We start from the raw sequence: 21,395 nt of genomic DNA, 5'->3' as shown, positions 1-21,395 counted from the left end.
TGCACTGCATTATTTTCGGCTGTTTATGCGTTGTGAGCGTATATGCAGAGCCTTCTAAATTCATCATTTCTTGGCAATTTACGAGTTGTCTGCATGTCTGTACATCAGTGAACTGCATTATTTCGATGATATACGAGTAGTTTACCAGTCTGTATGCTGTGCAACCCATTATTTCGACAGTTTATGATTAGGGAGTGTGTCTGCAGAGCGCTTTAGAGGCATTATTTCGGTGATCTACGAGTATTTTGCAGGTCTGTAGCGTGTGCAATGTATTATTTCGGTAATTTAGAAGTGTTTTGCATGTCTGTACATCAGTGTACTGTATCATTTCGCTGGCCTGTGTGGCCGAGCGATTCTAGGCGCTTCAGCCTGGAACGACGTGACCGCTATTGTCGCAGGTTCGTATCCTGGATCGGGCATGGATGTATGTGATGTCTTTAGGTTAGTTAGATTTAAGTAGTTCCATGTTCTAGGGAACTGATGACCTCAGGTGTTAAGTCCCATATTGCTCACAGCTATTTGAACCATTTTGTATCATTTCGATTATTTAAGAGTAATTTACAGGTCTGTCGGTTGTGTAATGTGATCCCAAGCACGTCAGAGTGAGTATTTTGTATCAGTGTAGTAAATACACTATGTCAAATCCATCCCTAAACAAATTGTTCCTTCCTATCCAGCAGCCCAGAACAGGTTGAGTCCTTAACTGTCATTCCTCCCCCCCCCCCCCCCCCCCCGAAGTCCACCATAGGATGACAGCACCCTCTGGTACTAGGTCAGTAGGACTCTGGACCTCATGGTGAATGTACTGGATGCCGCTCCTGCAGCACATTGTTTAAATAATGACTGCTTGACAAATAAAGACATACATCCATCTTATCCAATGGTCCAGCACAGCCTGAGTTCTTTCCCCACAAATTTCTTGGAAGAGGTGATGGTCAGATGGCTTAGATTAGTGAAGGTAGCCCAAGTGACCTTTTTTCCCACCATTTTCTTAGGCTAGTGGAGGTAGTCCAAGTGACCATTTTTCTACCCAAATTTGAACTTCCCGCCATTTTCTGGGGGTGAGGATGGGGGAGGGGTGGGGTTTGGTTAGTGGAGGTAGACCAGTGACCTATTTTCCTGTCAAAATTCGGACTTCCTGGCATGACATCATTGCTACATTATCTATCGCCGCCATCTTGGATCCACCATCTGGAGTAATTTTGGAACATTGCTACGTGTGGTGGTGTCCTTGTTGCCCTAATAATAATAGTTGTTGAACTATATGAAATAAAATTGTCGTTAACTTCTAAATGGTTTGCGTTAGGACGTTTAAACTGCACAGTTGGCTGTGGGGCATAATGGGAACTAATATGCACATGTGCACACTCTTTGTTGTTGTCAGCCATTTAATTTGGATGGGTTTCGTCGACGACCAAAATTGGTGCATTTGGGGGACTGAGAATTCGAATTTCGCAATCGGGCAGTCCCTTCATCCTCAACGGGTGACTGTGTGGTGTGCAGTGTCCAGTCACGGAATAATCGGTGCGATATTCCTTGATGGCACGGTGACTACCGAACGATATGTGAAGGGTTTGGAAGATGATTTCATCACCATTATCCAAAATAAACCTGATTTAGACAAGATGTGGTTCAAGCAAGATGGAGCTCGGCCCCATCGAAGTAGGAGAGTAATTTTCTGGAGGAGCACCCTTTGGGGACAGCATTCTGGCTCTGGGGTTCCCAGAGTTGAGTTGTTAATATACAGTACAATTAAAAAGTATCTCCGCCAACACTGTTTATGGCCGTTTCGGAATACGGAAGTAGATCTAGAATATCTGTAACAGAGAGTCCTCGATTGGCCACCATATTCTCCGGATGTGAATACGTGCGACTCCTTTTTGTGGAGCTATGTTAAAGATAAGGTGTACATTAATAACCCAAAAACCATTGCTGAACTGAACTGAAAACTACCATTCAGGAGGTCATCGACATCATCGATTTTCCTACACTTCAGTGGGTCATGCAGAATTTCGCTATTCATCTCCAATGATGGCAGGCATATTGGACATCTCATAATCTAAATTTGAGTATCTGTAGTGACGTTTGCATGTTGAATAAAGTGTGTGGATGCCGTAGTTTGTAACTCTTTTACGTTCTTTTTCATATAGTTCAATAATTATCACCCTGTGCGAAGTGGAACGATCACTTAATCATAACTGTAGGTGAAGCAAATCGGAAGCTTCGATTTGTTGGCAGGGCTCTGGGAAACCGTATTTTGTCTACCAAAGATATCGCTGACAAAATATTTGTACTGATTACTCAGGAATATTGACCAACTGTCTGGACTATGATAAGACTTTAAGGGTATAGAAAAGGGAACAGCACAGATGTTGATAAGCTTCTATGACTGGCGGGAGAAGGTGATGGAAATGCCGTAAAACCTGAAATAGAAGCCACTCGAAGAAAGGCGGTGGATATATCGTGAGAATCGGCTTACAAATTTCCTCGGACACACAGATGTGTGGAATCCGAAGAGATCTTGAAAATAAAAATTACACTGATAACTGTTTGCAATGTTTGGTGCAAGGAGTTGTCTTTCACATACTCTACACGCGAATGCAACGAGTTGAGTTGTTAATATAATGTACAATTAAAAAGTATCTCCGCCAACACTGTTTATGGCCGTTTCGGAATACGGAAGTAGATCTAGAATATCTGTAACAGATAGTAAATGAGGGTTCATAGAGAAAGAACCTTACAAGAAAGCATTTGTTACTTAACCAGATTAAGAACTGAAAACATAATGAAAATGTGAAGTACATCAGAAGTGTTAAGCCGAGGATGCGCAGTAATCATGCTTTGAATTAAGTTAATAAGTCAGTCAATTAGTTAGTGACTTAATTACAGGTTCCGTACATTATGTGAAAGATCCTGTTATTGAAGTAATGAGGAAGGAATCAGTGGACAGGATACGTGTACATGGTTAGTGTTAACATCAAAAAACACATTTTAGTAGTCCTACTCATACAACTGTTCTTAAAAACAAGGCTTTTCTTGATTTTCCTTACCGGTTTCTAATCATGAATTCGCCTGTATAATAGAAGGAGTTGTCCAACATAAATGATTTTAAATTAGGTTTAAAACTTGCTTTGCTACCTTTCCGGCATGTTATTATATTGGGCGAAAGATCAAACTTCCTTCCTTTGCTGCATATTGGCATATTGAGTTCCTTAAAGCCATTGACAGTTTTAGTAATGGATAATACAGGGATTTTTTCCCTATAGTGTTGTTGGTATGGGCATCATTGTTCTTCTAAAAAAAGTGATGGATTACTTATGATGAATTTCATTAGCGAATATTTGTACCGTCAAGATACAGTTAAAGTGACTACCTTCTGAAGAAGTCGTACATAACGGCTGCGGGCGAACACCGCATATCTTTCTTGCTGCTGGCTTTTGCACGATCAGTATTTCCTTTCTAAGTGGTGAGTTACCCCAAGAAATTATTCCATAAGACATTATTGATAGGAAATATTCCAAATATGTCAAGGCGTTCATTCATTTCTTTCCAAGAGTAGCAATTCTGCGGAGAGGAAAAGTAGTTGGACTTAACCGATTGAGAAGCTCGGTAATATGCTTCTTCAAGTTCAAGTTTTCGTCAACATTTACACAAAAATTGTCTCCTGTTCGGGTGCTACATTAATTGTTGGTATGGCTCTATTTGTTGTGCAGAACTGAAAATAATGTTTTTTCTCAAAATTTAGAGAGACTCCACTTTCAGGGAACCTCTTAATAATTCTATTATAAGTAGTATGTTTTTAGGCTGGGGATTACCTTCAAGTACATGTGGCATGAACAAGCCATTACTGCTTTTTTTTCCTAGTCAGATGGTCACGCACACACACACACACACACACACACACACACACACACACACGCAAAATGGTGAGTCTCTTCAGACAGGCGTTGTCCACTTAGTGGTGCAGTTACGACCGTCCAGAAAACATCAGGTTGTCAAGTTTGGGACGTGTTTATGGGAAGACGGTGCGACACAGGGAAAAAACAATCAATGCACTGCTGTGTGTATGTGTTAAGGCCACATATAAAGTTTCATGCACCTATGTCAGTTACACCCTGTGTAGGGAACAGGTGGGTACCTAAAACACCGAATTAGGAGGAGTGGTACTGACGTCCTAGTCAACTGGTGGCGGGTAAACACTTGTAAACATGTGTTCTCTGTGCCTGTTTCTGCCTTGCTGCTGTTTCTCATGGTACCAAGGACGCCGGCTTACGTATCTCTCTCCCCTTCACTGTGTGTGTCATTGTGTGTGTGTGAGTGTGTGTGTGTGTGTGTGTGTGTGTGTGTGCATGTGTGCTGTAAAGTGCGGCCAGCGCCGCCTGCGACCACAAGGCTCCTATCGATTCCTCCCGCATGGAGACAGCTGCACTCTTCGTTGCAGTCACTGTCTTCTGCCATAACCGAGACGCCGGGGCAACTGGATACGTAAGAGGCGTGCCATCTGCTGACCGTTCCATCATACCAGCTCGCCACGAGAGGGTCAAGCCATTGCTGCGTTCCTACGATGTGAGGAACTTCATTAGAATGGCTATAGCAGATGTTACCTTGCGCCGTAAGCCGAATAGAGCAGAGCTGTTCGCATCTTCTCGGAAAAAGGGAAGCGTAAAGGTACAGAGCACCGGAAGGAATTCAGGCGACTGGTGACGCAAATGGGTCGTACTTTGAAGAAGACTACTAGACCACCATTAATTGAATATATCTAGTAAATTTACAAATCTATATCATCAGTCAGTTTCCATTGGACTGCAAGAATAAGTCTGTTGTAAATTGCTAGTCCACAACCGTTGAGAGGACATATTTCAACGAAAATTGTGACAATGTAAGGACGCAGTTCACGGTCTTGAAAAAAATCGTCAGACAAGAATATTTCAAAGTAAGCAGACCGTAAAGGCAAAGCATCCAGTATTTTCTGGCCGTATTGTTTTGTTTTGTTTGTTTCCAGCCAGGTGACTTATTTGACGTCACCAGTTGCGAATGACTTTATCCCTTTCACCATGCCAGTATGGCACTGCTGTGTTGAAACGAACGTTTGTATTTAGGACAGCATTACCTTACTAACATTTGTACATACTCAATGAGAAGACTGATTCCTTAATGTACGTATGGTAAGAAGCACTTGATTCAAGTACCACAGTTAAGAATTACAGCAACTTGTCTCATACGAGTCTACGTTCTTCCTGGGGCTATGTCGGTAGCCAAAATGCATTAGGTTGTAGTACCAACGAATATGTAGTTAGGAGACGAAAACGTGCGTGAAGTCACGTGGCTAAGCTCGTTTCGACAAAGACTCGTAGTCAATATTGAACAGGATATCCAACAAATAATAGAGGAGAGAAAATCGTGACGGTATGTGTATCAGACTAGTCAGAAGACTGATGCAAAACACAGCAAAAAAAGACTTGCTTCAATTTGTCGACAGTCTCCGGTGATGGAGACAGAACCATTAAGAATCTAGGCTCCCCAGTTTCGGTGGGTAAATTTGTAACGTTCTTTAAGGAGGTCGTTCATGAAATTGTCTGAAAATGGCAGTTTTGAATTTTTTTTTTTTTTGTATTAGTACAAGCTCATGTAAGCCAACGGGCTTGCCGCAGCGGTAAAAACGGTACCGGTCAGACCATCTAAGTTAAGCGCTGTCGGGCTTGGCTTGCAATTGGATGAATCACCGTCTGGGTTTGCCGAGTGCTGTTGGTAAGCGGCCTGTAGTCAGCCCTTGTGACGCCGATTCAGGAGCTACTTGAGTGAGAACAGCAGCTCCGGTCACGATAACTGACAACAGCCGGGACAGCGATGTGCTGACCACACGCCCCTCCATATCCACATCTAGTGACGACTGTGGGCCAAGGATGACACGCGGTCCGCCGGCCTCTGTGGCCGAGCGGTTCTAGGCGCTATAGTCTGGAACCGCGTGACCGCTACGGTCACAGGTTAGAATCCTGCCTCGGGCATGGATGTGTGTGCTGTCTCTAGGTTAGTTAGGTTTAAGTAGTTCTAAGTTCTAGGGGACTGATGACCTCTGATGTTAAGTCCCATAGTGCTCAGAGCCATTTGAACCATGACACGCGGTCATTCGGTGCCACTGGGTATTCCGAGTCCTGCTCGGACGGAGTATCAGAACTCAGGGACAACAAGTTCCCAAAGTTTCAATAGTGATATCGCATCCGAAGTGCCTGAAAGAAATAATTAAATGTGTAACGCGACCGTCCTTCCACGGCCACTTCCTGGAGCCACACTTTAGTACTATCTCCGTGAACAACGATTACGTGGATTACTTTCAAGCAAACTTGTTCGGGATACATGTAGAAAGGGTTTGCATATACTCTTTGCTGTACAGATAATCTGTGGCTCTGTTCAGATCTTAGAAACTATAACAAACCTGCTGCATTGTTTATTAACAAGAAGTTCTTGTTTTGCCTTGTGCAGCTGCCGCAGATTTACGCAAGTTTTCGATTCTTTCACCATTCAATAATGCCAGAACGTATGCAGTGTAACTGGAATGAGAGTGCACTACGTGCTACTGTTTGGAAAGAAGCGCTGTATCATATGAGAGATACAGAGGCGAGAGAGTGCACCGGGACGTACCCCAGTTCACTGCTACTAGCGCCACGTCATCATAACGCGCCTGAGCGTAGCATACAAGCTACAATCTAATGATGAAATTAAAAATTACAGTTGCTTTTCCGAACTTTGTGAACATGTGCTTCATTATGTTAATGTTTAAACTGTTAAATCTCAGAGTGGTCACATGAATGTCTTTCCCTAAATACATCGTTTTAAGAAAAAAATATGTGGCGCTTAATAATAAAGCTAGAAAACCAAAATTGTACAGAATATGCAAATGTATGTCGAACTCAGTTGTTACGAGTTTCAACTAGATCAGAACAATGTTTTGGTCAAAATCTGAGTTTTTACGAAAAATTGAAGGTGCTACATATTACACATAGAAATATGAAAAATCGTATGAAGCTTCAGTTCGATATGAAAATATTAACTATGGGACCCCTTAAGCTATCTCTAATAGTTTTCGAGTAACGTATTGAAAACTAAATTTGGAACATAAACGACCTTATTTGCAGTAGATTCAGTATCATTTGTATTAATGATAGAAACTTTTGACTGCAGCACCTGATGAACCCTGTTAAATACTACAGCTATAATAAGTTTCAAGACTTTGATGCAAATATCAATAAAAGGTATCTTAAAGGTGTAGTTCAGAGGTCATGTTCTACAGTCATTTCCGTTCTAAAAATTCTAGACAGCAAAGTTCAAATGCAGGAGAGCTAATTTTTTTTTATTTTATTTTTTTATTAAAGCCAAATTAATTCCATTCGTGCAAAAATTACGAAGATTCTAAACTGACACACAAGAGTGTTATAAAATCATACGTTCCCGAGAAAGCGAGCTTTTTGATGCTGCTACGTGGGGATGATGACAGGCGTTTCCCTCGGCCGTTCGCTGCTGCCTGAGAGGCAGTGACCACTTCACTCCGCATCTAGCTACCATCCGGTTCGCGTCAGTCAAACGCCGGCTTCCGCACTGCCTCGGGGTAACGTCAAAACCAGGCTTCAACTAAACGCATGCTTTCGGTACAAATAGGAAGTGAACTTGCGAGGACTGTACACCGTCCTGAATAGCTTAGATTTCACGAAAGTAGCTGTTTGTGTGCTACGTACAATGTTCACAAAACCGCAGGGCAAATGCTAACATTATTTTCCTCTTTTGTGGTGGGCAATTAACTTCGAACATCAGAAGTTAGGGCGAAACACCATTTAATAGGGATTTACCGTCAAGGAGACTCTGAACCGCTCATAGTGCGGTTTATGATGAAGACATTATTATTATTATTATTATTGTTATTATTATCATCATCATCAGGAACGTTACTACGTTGTGTATGTGAAAGTTTACCAAATATATAGATCAAGTAGAACTTAAATTTACATTTATAATCATAGTTCCTAATCCCACTGAGTAAATAGAGAATAGAAACCATTCAGCGAGTAAAACAAGAATGTGGACTTGCAGACCGGAAACTATAGTCAGTATGTTCTTCATCGCTTTCCGGCTGACCACAAAAATTGTTTTCAGGCTCTCACAAATGACGGCGAATATTCATATATTTCATTTTTTTCAAATTACTATCTAACCGCCGCCCCAAACTAAGTATGTGCACGTGGTACAAAAGATGAACATTTCATTCGTCATACTTATTTCTGTTGTTGTTGTGTTCCTCAGTCCCAAGATGCAGCTCTCCATACTACTCTATCTTGTCCAAGCTCATTCATCCCCGAGTAACTAAAGCAACATCCATCCTTCCGAATCTGCTTACTGTATTCATCTCTTGGTTTCTCTCTACGATTTCTACCCTCCACGCTACCCTCCAGTACAAAACTGGTGATCGCTTGATGCCTCAGAATGTGACCTACCAACAGACTCCTTCTTCTAGTCAAGTTGTGCCCAAATTCCTCTTCTCCCCACTTCTATTCAGTACCACCTCATTAGTTACGTGGTCTACCCCTCTAATCTTCAGCGTTCTTCTCTAGCACCACATTTCGAAAGCTTGTATTTCCTTCTTGTCTAAACTGCTTATCGTCCAAGTTTCACTTCCATACATGGCTACACTCCTGGCAAATACTTTCAGAAAAGACTTCTTGGCACTTAAATTATTACTCGATGTTAACAAACTTCTCTTCTTCAGAAACGCTTTTCTTGCCATAGCCAGTCAATATTTTATATACTCTCTACTTCGACCATCATCAGTTATTTTGCTCCACAAATAGAAAAACTCGCCTACTACTTTAAGTATCTCGTTTCCTAGCCTAATTCCCTCAACATCACCTGATTTAATTCGACTACATTCCATTATCCTAGTTTTGCTTTTGTTGATGTTCATCTTATATTCTCCTTCAGCTGCTGTTCCAAGTCCTTTGCTGTCTCTGGCAGAATTACAATGTCATCAGCAAACCTCATAGTTTTTATTCTTCTCCCTGGTCTTTACTTCCTACTCCAAATTTTTCTTTTGTTTCCACTATTGCTTGCTACATATACATATTGAACAACATCAGGGATAGGCTATTACCATGTCTCACTCAATTCTCAACCATTGCTTCCATTTAGTGCCCCTCGGCTTTTTATAACCGCCATCTGGTTTCCATGCAAATTGAAAATATCCTTTCGCTCTCTGTATTTTTCCCCTGCCACTTTTAGAATTTGAAAGAGAGTACTCCAGTCAGCATTGTCGCTTGATTCATTTACTGCATTTTTATATTTTCCCCTTTCATCAGTTAAATTTCATATGTCTTGTTTTACCCAAGGATTTCTATTACACCTCGTCTTTTTACCTACTTGATCCTCTGCTGCCCTCACTATTTCATCTCTCAAAGCTACCCGTTCTTCTTCTACTGTGTTACTTTACCCCGTTCTTGTCAATTGTTCCCTGATGCTCCCTTGAACTCTCTATAACCTCTAGTTCTTTCGGTTTATCCACGTCCCATCTCCTTAAATTCCTACCTTTCTGCAATTTCTTCCTTTTTAACCCACCGTTCATTTCCAATAAACTGTTTCAGAGTCCATATCTGCCTCTGGAAATTTCTTAAAATTTAAAACCTGGTTCCTAAATCTCTGTCTGACCATTATGTAATGAGTCTGAGGCCATCCCGTGTCTTTGGGTCTCTTCCACATATACAACCTTCTTTGATGATTTTTAAACAAAGCGATAACTATGATTAAATTATGCTATGTGCAGAATTCTAAGAGGCAGCTTCCTCTTTCATTCCTTTCCCCCCAGTCCATGTTCACCTACGACTTTTCCTTCTCTTTCTTTTCCTATATCGAATTTCAACCCCCATGACTATTAAAATTTTCTTCTCTCTCAAGTATCTGATTTTTTTTATCTCGTTGTACATTTCTTCAATGTTTACATCAGCTGCAGAATTAGTTGGCCTATAAACTTGTACTACTGTGGTGGGTGTGGGCTTCGTGTCTATCTTGGGTACACTAATGCGTTCATTATGCTGTTCATAGTAGCTTATCCGCATTCCTATTTTTTTTTTAAATTTATTATAAAACCCACTCCTGCATTACCCCTGTTTGATTTTGTATTTATAACCCTGCATTCACCAGACCAGAAGTATTTTTCCTCCTGCCGTCGAACTTCAGTAATTCCCTCCATATGTAACTTCTACCTAACTATTCCGTTTTTAAATTTTCTAACCAACCTAACAGATTAAGCGATCTGACATTCCACTCTCCGATCCGTAGAACGCCAATTTTGTTTCTCCTGATAACTACATTCTCCTTAGTAGTGCCCACCCAGAGAAACGAGTGGGGGAATATTTTACCTGCGAAATATTTCACCCAAGAGGACGCGAACATTAGTTAATCAAATAGTAGAGCGGCATGCCCTGTAGTTTCCCCTTACTTTCAGCCGTACGCAGTACAAGCAGAGCAAGGCCTTTTTCGTTGATGTTACAAGGACAAATAAGTCAATCATCCAGACTGTTACCCCCGCCACTACTGAAAAAGCTACTGCTCCTCATTAGCAACCACACGTTTGTCTGGCCTATCAACAGATACCCCTCCTTTGTGGTTGCACCTACAGTACACAAGCCTTCCCAGCAACGTCAAGGTCCATGGTTCATGGAGAAAGAGAGAGAGTGAGAGAGAGAGAGAGAGAGAGAGAGAGAGAGAGAGAGTGAGAGGGGGGGGGGAGGACGACGACGACACTTATTTCTTTAAACCCAAAAAATAATGAAATAATGATTCAACTCTTGAGACACGTATGTCTATAAACCCTATAAATGTTGTCTCAAGACTAAATTTTAAAATTCTGAGCATAAGCTGAGATATGGAGCAAAGTGCTTTGAATTTTGCACAAATTTTATACTATAGTTACAGAATAATAATGTTAAAAAATATTAAAATTCTTCTATTGAATATATGAAAGAAAACCACATGAGAGAAAGTTATTGTGTGCAGAGAGATTAAATAGGGAAATTTTTTGTAGAAATCTCGTAAATAATCTCTGAAAAAAAGGTATCTTTTATTTTTTGAAAATAAAATTTTTAAATTCTATAAAAAAGTTAAATATATATAATCCAAGAAGGTTAACAGTCAATGTATTAATTTCGTGTAAAACATGGTAGAAAATTTCATTGCCGTATCTTCAAAATTGTGAATTTGGTGCATCTTTTAAATAGTTTGTGCTTTCTACGAATGACCGCCATTAAAGAAGGTTGAAGTGAGTGTATTATTCCTCAGCTATTTGACGGATAATTAAACACAGCACCAGGTAACATTTACTAGAGTGTAGTGCTTGCAAAGATTGCACAAGCCACCAATTTATGTAATGGATAGACATTCTGCTAGGCCACTTTTGAAATGTGTGCAGTCATCCCTCAGCTTGACAAGAACATAGGAATGTGTCGAAGTTCATTTCCTACTTTTTCAGCAAGCTAGAGCCTCCTGAATACATTAGCGTTTTAAGATCGACATTATTCTGACACCTGGTTAGTTTCTGTAAGTACAGCGGTCTTTGGTATAAACTGAAAAAAAGACACGAGACCAACAGCAAACATTTGGAATAATTTATAAAAATTATACGTATGAATGGGAGAACATACGACATTAACAGGTTCTATGTTAACGTTTTTGTTTATAATACGCAGAAAACAAAAGTTTATATCACATCAAGTGCTCGGGAAATATATCAGTAAGGGATTAACATATTTGCTGCATAGGGAGCACACTGAATGAACAGAGAATCCTTTGGATACTCCAACGAATTAGGTTCTGATTATGTGGGAACAAAATAATATCATGCAGTCAAATTTTTTGTCTTATTCTGTTCAGCGGTTCAAACACTAAGCTAGAGGAAACTATGAGGCCTAACTGATAATAGTTTTCCGTGGTAACTCTAACTCATTTCCGACAAATTCAGAAATCATATTTTAAACTAAGCTATGAGCAGTTTCCTCCCCCATTTCCATCCAGTCCGACATATATAATGATCTCAAAATCCACGTGACATTAACATACAATCTTTGCTTAAGGAAGCTGTGACTATCCCTTGATGCAAACACTTTGTTTGCTGCACTCCGACAACTCGCCATCTTCACTATTTTCTTTAATCTTTCTTGAAGGTTGCTGTGATCACCCCTTTCATGCAAAGACTCTGTTTGTTAAATACAAATTAGTGTCAGCGACAACTCGCCACCATCAGGATTTTTTTTTTGCAATTTTTACTTTTTCTGTTCCATACATGGGATAAAATTAATAGCCTATTGTGATCCCTCCGACAGCATGTCTAGTGAAAACCTTGATTTACGTCGTAAATGGTTTGAAAACTTCATCTTTGCACCTTAAAGCGCAGTTAACTATTCCTCTGTAGTTGTGTAATAGAGTAACTGCTAGCATGATGACCACTTCTGCGTATTGAGTTTTAGTTCCCATAACCTGCTTGAGTGACAGCCACATTATGGAAGGCCATCGCACAATTACTGAGGCATGATTAACGGCGCTTTTGTTCACAAGGATAAAGTTACCAAAGCAATTACTCAAAAAGTCGAGTCCCGCGCATGGCATGCAATATGAAGTAGCACATCACGTTACTATTATTGCGACATGTATGGAAAATAAAAATTAAAAGAATGAAAAACAGAAAGTTATTACATTAATGCAGACTCCCAAAACTCACATTATTTTTCTGCAAACGAGTACCAGTTGGGTGAATGCCTTAAAAACACAGTTATTATTATTTTTTCTATTTTATATAAGGTGCTATGAGAACGGATCTATATAGATAATCTTTTATGCTCTAAAAAGTACAAGAATGGAAATATATTTCCCAAAGCTGCTTATTTCTAAAACAAATAACTTCTATCGCACGTGTTGGCTGCTTTTATCCTTCTACGTTAACAACTGTATCTGCTACGTTTGCATACACGAAAAATAATTTTATGAAATGACTCATTACTCCTACAGCTTAATGGTTCAAATGGCTCTGAGCACTATGGGACTTAACATCTGAGGTCATCAGTCCCCTAGAACTTAGAACTACTTAAACCTAACTAACCTAAGGACATCACACACATCCATGCCCGAGGCAGGATTCGAACCTGCGACCGTAGCGGTCGCGCGGTTCCAGACTGAAGCCCCTAGAACCGCTTGGCCACACCGGCCGGCACAGCTTAATGTTTTGGTTTATATTTTATTACTGTTGTAGAGTTATGGCATTCAGCTATTTTCGAAAGTTTGGCACTAGTACCTCTATGCACTTTCTCGAAAACGGCACAAGGCCGCCAGTGTACAACAGTACGGAAAAAAGGTACCGTTTATGAAGTTATTCAGCTCTTACACTGTGTACCTTGTATTGTTTAAAGCTGGTTCTCTTATTTCCATGTTGTAGCTTCTCAATAACATACTGGAAATCTTAATCATAATAACCTGTCCATGTGTCACTGTCCGTTGGTGTGTGTGATACATAGATTCACACATTGTACGTAGGATTTGGTATTATTGTTTTAATTTTAGATCAAAGATTTTTGTAATAGGTCACTTAACTTACATTATTGTCATGAAAGGCTTATTAAACAGATAAAACAACTGTTTTGGACCGGTGATGCTGTTGGTTTTTGTACATTGTTTACTTATTACTGTTCTGTAATTGTTAAAATTATGGTTGTTTTTTCTTAAAATTACCTTTGTGTGCCAAGATTTACATCGATTAGGTATCATCTAGGTGTTCTCTTTGAGATTACAGGTGATTTGGCTTGTCATGTTATGTGCTGACTACATACGGCCAGCTTCCTGTTGTGTGTGCATGAGGAAGTTTGTTGGTGCATGAAAAGTATTGTTCTCCTGCATTATTACTCATTAAACCGACATTTAATACGATTGTACGGTTCAGCATTATTAACACGTGGCATGCAGTAGCCAATGTTTCGTCAGTTACTAGTTTATCTTTCGTGTCCTTAAGACATTTTGTACCAACATTTTGTTGTCATTTCTGTTTTGTAACGTTGATTCAGGTGCCAGATGATGGTCAGTGACCGACACCACTAGCAAATTATTTAATTGTTCTAATGCGGTCAAATGTCTCGAATTTCCTGAAAAATAAACCAATATGTCAACAATTGCAGGCGGTATGGAGTCGTTTTAGAAATGACTAGTAACCGTGGACTCATGGTCAATGGAAACCAGCAAAATGCTTTCATGGGATGATTTATTTGACGGAGTTTTAGATGAAGTCAACAGTAGAATATAGCAACAGATGTCTTGCATTTTCCAGGTAAAGCTCAACAGTGGAAAGACATCTGGGGCAGATCAGATAACTGTAAATTTCTACAGAGATTATGCAAGTGGATTGGATCCCCTTACAGCGTAAGTTTATCGTATGCCACTGGAGTGGCTACTACTGTTCAGTTAGACTTCTAGGGATAAATCACTGAAATAGTAATTTCTGTAAAATTCCTTATACTAAACGTCCTGCAAGTCCTGAAGAAGAATGAGCACATAAAATCAACAGTAGGGAAAGCAAATCCCTGGCTGAGATTCATCGGAATAATCTTAAGGACATATAAATCACTGACGAAAGAAGTGACCTATAAAACATTTGTCCGACAGATTTTTGAATGTTGCGTGGTAGCCTAAGACCCTTACCAAGTCTGGTTAGTAGAAAGGATACAGAAGATATACTGAAGATACAGAAGATATACTGAAGAGGAGGTAGGAGCGAGAGTTTTACGAAGATGCTTGACTTATTCTAAGGGCAGACAGTAGAGGCGTTGTGCGTCACGGAGAGGTTTCTGTTAAAATTCGGATGGCTTCGGCCTAGTTTTGAAATTTGGAGGGCGTAAGTACCAAGAAACAACGAATTTATTCCTTCCATATACTAATCGTGTGACGCTTATAGTCGGAAAATAAGTAAATTACAAATAATTTGGAAGCTTAGTACCAGTTGTTCGTCTAACTATCATTCCCGAGGGGAACAAGGAAAGCGGGGAAGGGGGGGGGGAGGGTTAGAAGAACGACAGTGTTTCCAGAAGCACCATCTACCATGTGTGGTAGAAGTACATAATTGTAGATGTAAATGTATTTCTGCGACTGCGGAACTAATTTTCCGCAGAATATCTGTGTCTTTGTGATGGCCTCCAGGGAAGAGTCTCACGAATGACTGAGTTAGAGCAAAGTGTCATTTCATTATGAGCATTCAGGAGTTTTGTGATAGAAATGTTTCTTCACATGTAATTAACATGTATTAATTCAATTCTACTATTGACTTGGCTAATTATCTATGTTTTTAATTAATTCAAGGTCTTTCTGACTTTTTTTAATTTAAGGGACAGTCAAATGAAAACAGGATGATAGACAAAAAGTAAGTGTACTGTTTATTATTTCAAAAGTAATCGCCGTAACGTTAACACATTTATCCAATTGTGAGACAAGTAGGTCAGTTCCTTCACGGAAAAATGTTTCCGATTGCCTGCAGAGCCGTGATTGTAGACAAGCGAGCTCCTCTTCGCCCGAAGCTAATCGACAGCCGCGAGTTTCTTTCTTCAGGGCTTCATAAAAATGAAAATCGCATGGGCAGACACCGGGGTTGCATGGAAGATGTGTAAGGGCTTCCCACATATATATGGCAAGGCAATATACGCCAACAGAATGATGCCATCCGTCAACACTCCGGTGGGTTCTGACTTTATAGCGTTGCTGTTTTTGCTGAGTGTCCATGTATCGCTGTGCGCTAAACGTGGCGCCGTATTTCAAAAAGTCAATGAGCGGGCGGTTGATAGACGGCATCGTTCCGTTGCAGAAGAATGTCACCTCACGTGTTGCCAAGGTCGTTACGACTACTTTGAAGAGTTTTCGCTTTGAAGCCCTTACACATCCTCCATACAGTCTCCTCCCATGCGATTTCCGTATTTTTGGATCCCTGAAGGAAGGCATTCAAAGCCGTCGATTACCTTCGGACGAAGAGGGGCACGCGTGGCTACAGTAACGGTACCGCAGGTAACCGTGTGAAGCCATTGACCGTTTTGTGAAACAATGGGATGAATGCATTAACAGTTACGGCGATTACCTTTGAAGTAATAAGCACTTTACTTACTTTTTCCCCATGTGTCCCTTTATCATCTGACTGCCTCTTTTACACAGGCTGAAATTAAACTCTAATAATTCAGTATATGTAATCATATTTGTAAAAGTGTTTTTTGTAGTACTTTTATGTAATATTAATGTATATGTTGTGGTTAGTGTAAGTGACGTACTTTGCCCGTTACATCTAACACCGCAAATCACAGATTTTGATGTGCTTCAAAAATGTTGTAGAGGGACTTACCCTGAATACCTCGCTACCTGGTTTTTTTTGCGACGGGCCTTGGTTTTTGAGAAAATCGATTTTGAATTTCATTGTGAGATTTGTATACCCGTAACATTACATACATCCTGAGGAAGTCAGCGTAGCGCAGCATTAAAGGTTTAGGGCTGCCGTGCTGGAGGTACCATGTTCGAATCCTGCTCCCATATGTTTTGTTATGTATGTAAGAACCGTCCGGAAAATTTGGTCCTGAAGTTCAAAAACGAGTAGACGAATTAACTGGGTAATACGGAAATGTAGTCGTGTCCTGCACAAAATCCGGGAAATTCACCAAACTGGTGTACGAAGAATATTTGCTTCCGTAATTCTTTCGTAAGTGGGACAAAAAAAAATTTTTGTACATTATCGATTCGTGGGGAGGGCAAACCGATTCAACTTTATACGACCATCTATTCGTTGATGGAAGGAAAGTGAGCACACGCACCCTAAAAGTGGTCCCAAGAGAGTGCACTTCTTATTGCCAGCCCTGCGATGTTCATTTTTGCCGACAGGTGAAAATCTTCACGAAAATTATTCACAATGCTCCCGACTTGATGAAAGACAGTAGAGAGATCGCTTCTAGGGAAGATTCGATAAAATTACATTCTCTAATCCTACATCAATTCAGCGCAACTAATTCTGAAAGCTTGATTAGATACGCATGGTTCGCATCGAAATTAGCGGATGAAAGAGAAATCTTTTTGAACGCAAAAGAATTGTGTTACCCTGTATCGCTCATGAAGAAACCGTGCGCCTGCAAGACAGTTGCTTTCATAAAAGCGCGTGGTGCTACGAAAATTTGTACTTCAGATGTTTCTACTGTATGATACGTATCACCCACAATATTGTTTTGGCACATAAAGCCATGTGGACGATGAAAAATAAGATTTTGTAATAATGTCTGACAGAAAAAGTTAATAACTGAATATATCTTTATAAATTCGCACACCTTACACTGTTTGTTGATATTTTTTGAAATAAAATTGAAAAATTCGGTCGATTTAAATAAAAAAGAAGTACACGAGCAGGATTCGATCACGGTACCTCCAGCGCGGCAGACGTGAACCTTTACCGCTGCGATACGCTGACTTGCTCGGAAACTTTCTAGTTTTACGAGTTTTACGAGTATACAAATCTCGCAATGAACTTCAAAATCGATTTTCTCAAAAACCAAGGCCCGTCGCTAAAAAACCGGATAGCCAGGTAATCAGGATAAGTACCTCTACAACGTATTTGAAGCGCATCAAAGTCCGAGATTTACAGTATGGAGGGTCCCCTTGTAAGCCTTTAAATGAACAAGAAGGCAGCCAAGAGTGGAAAGATGGTGAGAGACGTAGAAGTACGACAAGGGTAGATCGGTTAATGTATTGAGTGTAGAGGTATTTGAGGCAAGGTTTAGATTGTGACGTGTGGAGCAAAAGCATAAAGAGATACTGTAGCGAAAGGAAGTAAAAGTGGAGCGTTTCTCGAGAAACTGCAGTCTGAAAGACATGAAGTTAGTTGTTGAATTTTTTACCGGCTGATTCCGACGTGACCGTTTTAGAGGCATTCAAGGGAATACTTCGCTTAGTAGCGCAAAAATATTCAGACTATGCAGTATTTGATGTAGGCGACGTTAGCGTACCAAGCATGAACCAGGACTTCTATGGATTCACTGCGGCGTGTGCGGACAGGCGGTGTTACGAAGTGCTTTTGAGCAAGTTTTCCCGAAAACTACCCTGAGCAGCTAGTTCGTCCGCCCACATGCAACAGGAATATTTTAGACCTTGTAACTAAAAAATAGCCTGACCTTATCGACGGTGTTGGTATAGAAACAAGGATTAGTGACGGTCATGTTATCATAGTGATGATGGTTACCAAAATTAACAATTCAGTCAAGAAGATTAGAAGAGTATTTTTGCTGGAGAGAGCAGATAAGCAGTTGCTATCATCCCACTTAGGCAATAAATGGACATCATTTAATTCCACTACGATGGAAGAAGAGCAATTATGAGCAAAGTTTAAGCGAACTGTAAATTGTGCTTTGGAAAAGTATGTGCCGTAGAGCGAATTAAGTACGGGAAAGACCCGTCAATGGTTAATAGCAAAATCCAGAAAATGCTGAGAAGCAAAGACTGTTCCACTCACGGTACAAAAGAGAACGCTCAAATGAAGACAGACAAAAGTTAACAGAGATTCATACGTACGTAAAATGATTGATGCGCGAAACATACAACTACCACCGTCATGTCTCTGGAAAAAATCTAGCCGAGAACGCGTGAAAATTCGGAACCTACGTAAAATCGCTAAGCGGATGGATGGCTTCCGTCCAGTCACTCGTTGAAAAATATGGCGTGGCAATAGAAGATATCAAAAGGAAAGCTAAAGTTTTAAATTTCGCGTTTAAGAATTCGTTCACGCAGGCGAACAGTACGAACATACCGTCGTTTGAACATCGTGCAGACTTCCGTATGAAGGACGCAGCTGTAGGCATCCCTGGGGTAGAGAAGTAACTGAAACAGCTGGAAACAAGTAAGTCACCAGGTTCTGATGGAATTCCAATTTCAAAGAGAGCTTTACGTCTTTGACTCCTTACTTAGCTTACATTCATCGCTTATCTCTCGGTCAATGTATAGTTCCAAGCGACTGGAAGAGAGCGCGCGTGAGTCCTGTGCACTAGAAGGGTAAAAGAACCGACCCGTAAAATTACAGACCAATATCCTTAACATCGGTTTCTGCAGAACTCTAGCACATATTCTCAGTTTAAATATGATTTAATTGCTTGAGACAGAAAATCTTCTGTCTTCGAAGCTGCTTGGTTTTAGGAAACATCGCTCCCGCGAAATTCAGTTTACAGTTTTCTCACGTGATATCCTCCGAACTATGGATGGATGTCAACAGGTTAATTCCATATTCCTAGTTTTCCGAAAAGAGTTCGACATGTTGCCCAACTGCAGACTGTTTACGAAGGCACGAGCATTCAGAATATTTTTCCAGGTATGTGTGTGGCTCCAAGAGTTCTTAAGTAATAAGATCCGGTACGTATCCTCGACGGCGAGGGTTCATCAAACATCAAGGTATCGTCAGGAGTGCCCCCGAGCAGTTTGATAGGGTCGCTATTGTTCTCTGTATTCGTAAATGATCGAACGGACAGGAAAGTAGCAATCTGCTGCTGTTTACTGATGATGCTGTGGCGTACGGGAAGCTGTCGTCGTTGAGTGACTGTAGGATGCAACATGAGCTACATAAAATTTCTCGTCGATGTGATAAATGGCAGCTAACTGTAAATGTCCAAAAATGTGAATTAAGACAGATGGGTACAAAAAACATCCCGTAATGTTCGAAGAGAGCATTAAGAGTGTGCTGCTTGACATAGTTGCGTGAATTAATTATCCAGGTGTAAGGTTTCAGAGTGATATGAAAGGGAACGAGCATGTGAAGATTGTACCGTGGAAGGCGAATGGTCGACTGGTTTATTGGGAGAGGTTTATGAAAGTGTGATTTATCTATGTTTTTAGTGTGACCCATTTCTGAGTAGTGATCGAGTGTTTGGGATCCCCATGTGGTCATATCAAAGGAATTCAGAGGCGGGCTGCTAGATTTTTTACTGGTAGGTTCAGTCAAACTCCAGGTCTGGAACCGTGCGCTGCGGAATTTGAATCCGCGCCAGACGGCATGGACGTCGAAGACCCCTAGAGGTTTCTGCACCATCGCGCTGGAAGCCGTGGTGGCGCGTGCCTCCTGGCCCACATTTAGTGTGAGGGAGCCACAGTGGAACACGTGGTTCCAGCGGCCAATAGCGGCACTCCCGATCTTGTATTTAAGGGCCTGTCTCTCGCTCAGCCAGTACACCTTCTACCCCTCACCAGTGTGCCCCAAGGTTCCGTCCTCTCTCCTCTTCTATACCTTCTGTTTATGGCGGACATGCCGCCGCCTTGACCCCCATCCACCTTCTCCAGTACGCCTTCCTTGCCTTCGCCCACACCGTGCAACACTCCCAACACCTTCTCCAATCCCATCGTGACCTGTTCAACGCTTGGTGTAACCAGTGGTTGCTCAAGGTCAATCCTTCCAAGACCCAGGCGATCATTGTAGGCAAAACCAACCCTTCCCTCCGACTCCTCGACTTCTATCTCACCATTTATGGCCATCCTATCGCCCTCACTCCCACCCTTAAGTACCTTGGCTTCACCCTTGACCGTGCCTCTCCTGGACCCCCCATCTCTGGATTATCCAAGCCAAGGCACACTCCCGACTCCATCTCCTCAAGCCCCATTCTGGCCGCACATGGGGTCTGTACCCTTCCACTATCCTCCTCACCTATGTCCCTTATCTGCCCTATCCTCTGCTACGCTCATCATGTCTGGATCTCCGCCTCTCCTACCTTTTACAAATCCCTTAAAATCCTAGAACGCCATGCCCTCCGCCTCGCCTATGACATCCGTCTGCCCTCCCCCATGCTGGTCCTATATGACCTTATTCCATTCCCGCACCTCCTCCTTTTCCTCGAACCTCCTGCAAACTTGATCCCCCTCACCCTCTTGTCTCTCCCATCCTGCACCACGCCCATTTGCTGCTGCGCCTTCATTCCCACATCCCACCTGCTCTCCATCTCTCCACTCTCCATACCCTCTCCCAAGGTGGCTTCCGCCAACTCCTCCTCCTCATCCTTCCAACTTTGATCCTCCTCTACCGCACCCTGTGTTTTTTCCCGGAGAACCCTCTCTCCCTTCTCTCCCTCCTCCCTGCCTCCCTCCCTCCTCCCCACAGGCGTCCCCTCTCCCCTACCTCCTTTCCTCCCCCTCCCATCTCCTCTGCCACTGGCATTTACACTCTCCCCTCTCCCTTCTCCCCACCCTTTTTCCCCTTTTGGCAGGTCCCCGGACTCGTACACGTCAAGTGAACTTTCGCGCGCCGAAGATCGTCGCCAGTGTTTTTGTGTGTGCCATCGTATTAGTGATTCAGTGTTCCATCATTTGTGCTCCTTCGTTCACGTGTGCAGTTC

The 21,395-nt window shown here is 41.5% G+C and overlaps 1 protein-coding gene across 1 annotated transcript in view; it reads right to left on the bottom strand.

The window, feature by feature from the left end:
* The window catches only part of LOC126088406 (uncharacterized), a 992,980-nt gene that overhangs the window by 379,302 nt on the left and 592,283 nt on the right, over nt 1-21,395 (bottom strand). The window lies entirely within an intron of this gene.

Source organism: Schistocerca cancellata, chromosome 6, assembly GCF_023864275.1.
Source record: "Schistocerca cancellata isolate TAMUIC-IGC-003103 chromosome 6, iqSchCanc2.1, whole genome shotgun sequence".
Taxonomy (NCBI): Eukaryota; Metazoa; Arthropoda; class Insecta; order Orthoptera; family Acrididae; genus Schistocerca; species Schistocerca cancellata.
Note: the sequence above shows the minus strand (reverse complement) of the source record. Positions and strands in the feature narration are given on the sequence as shown.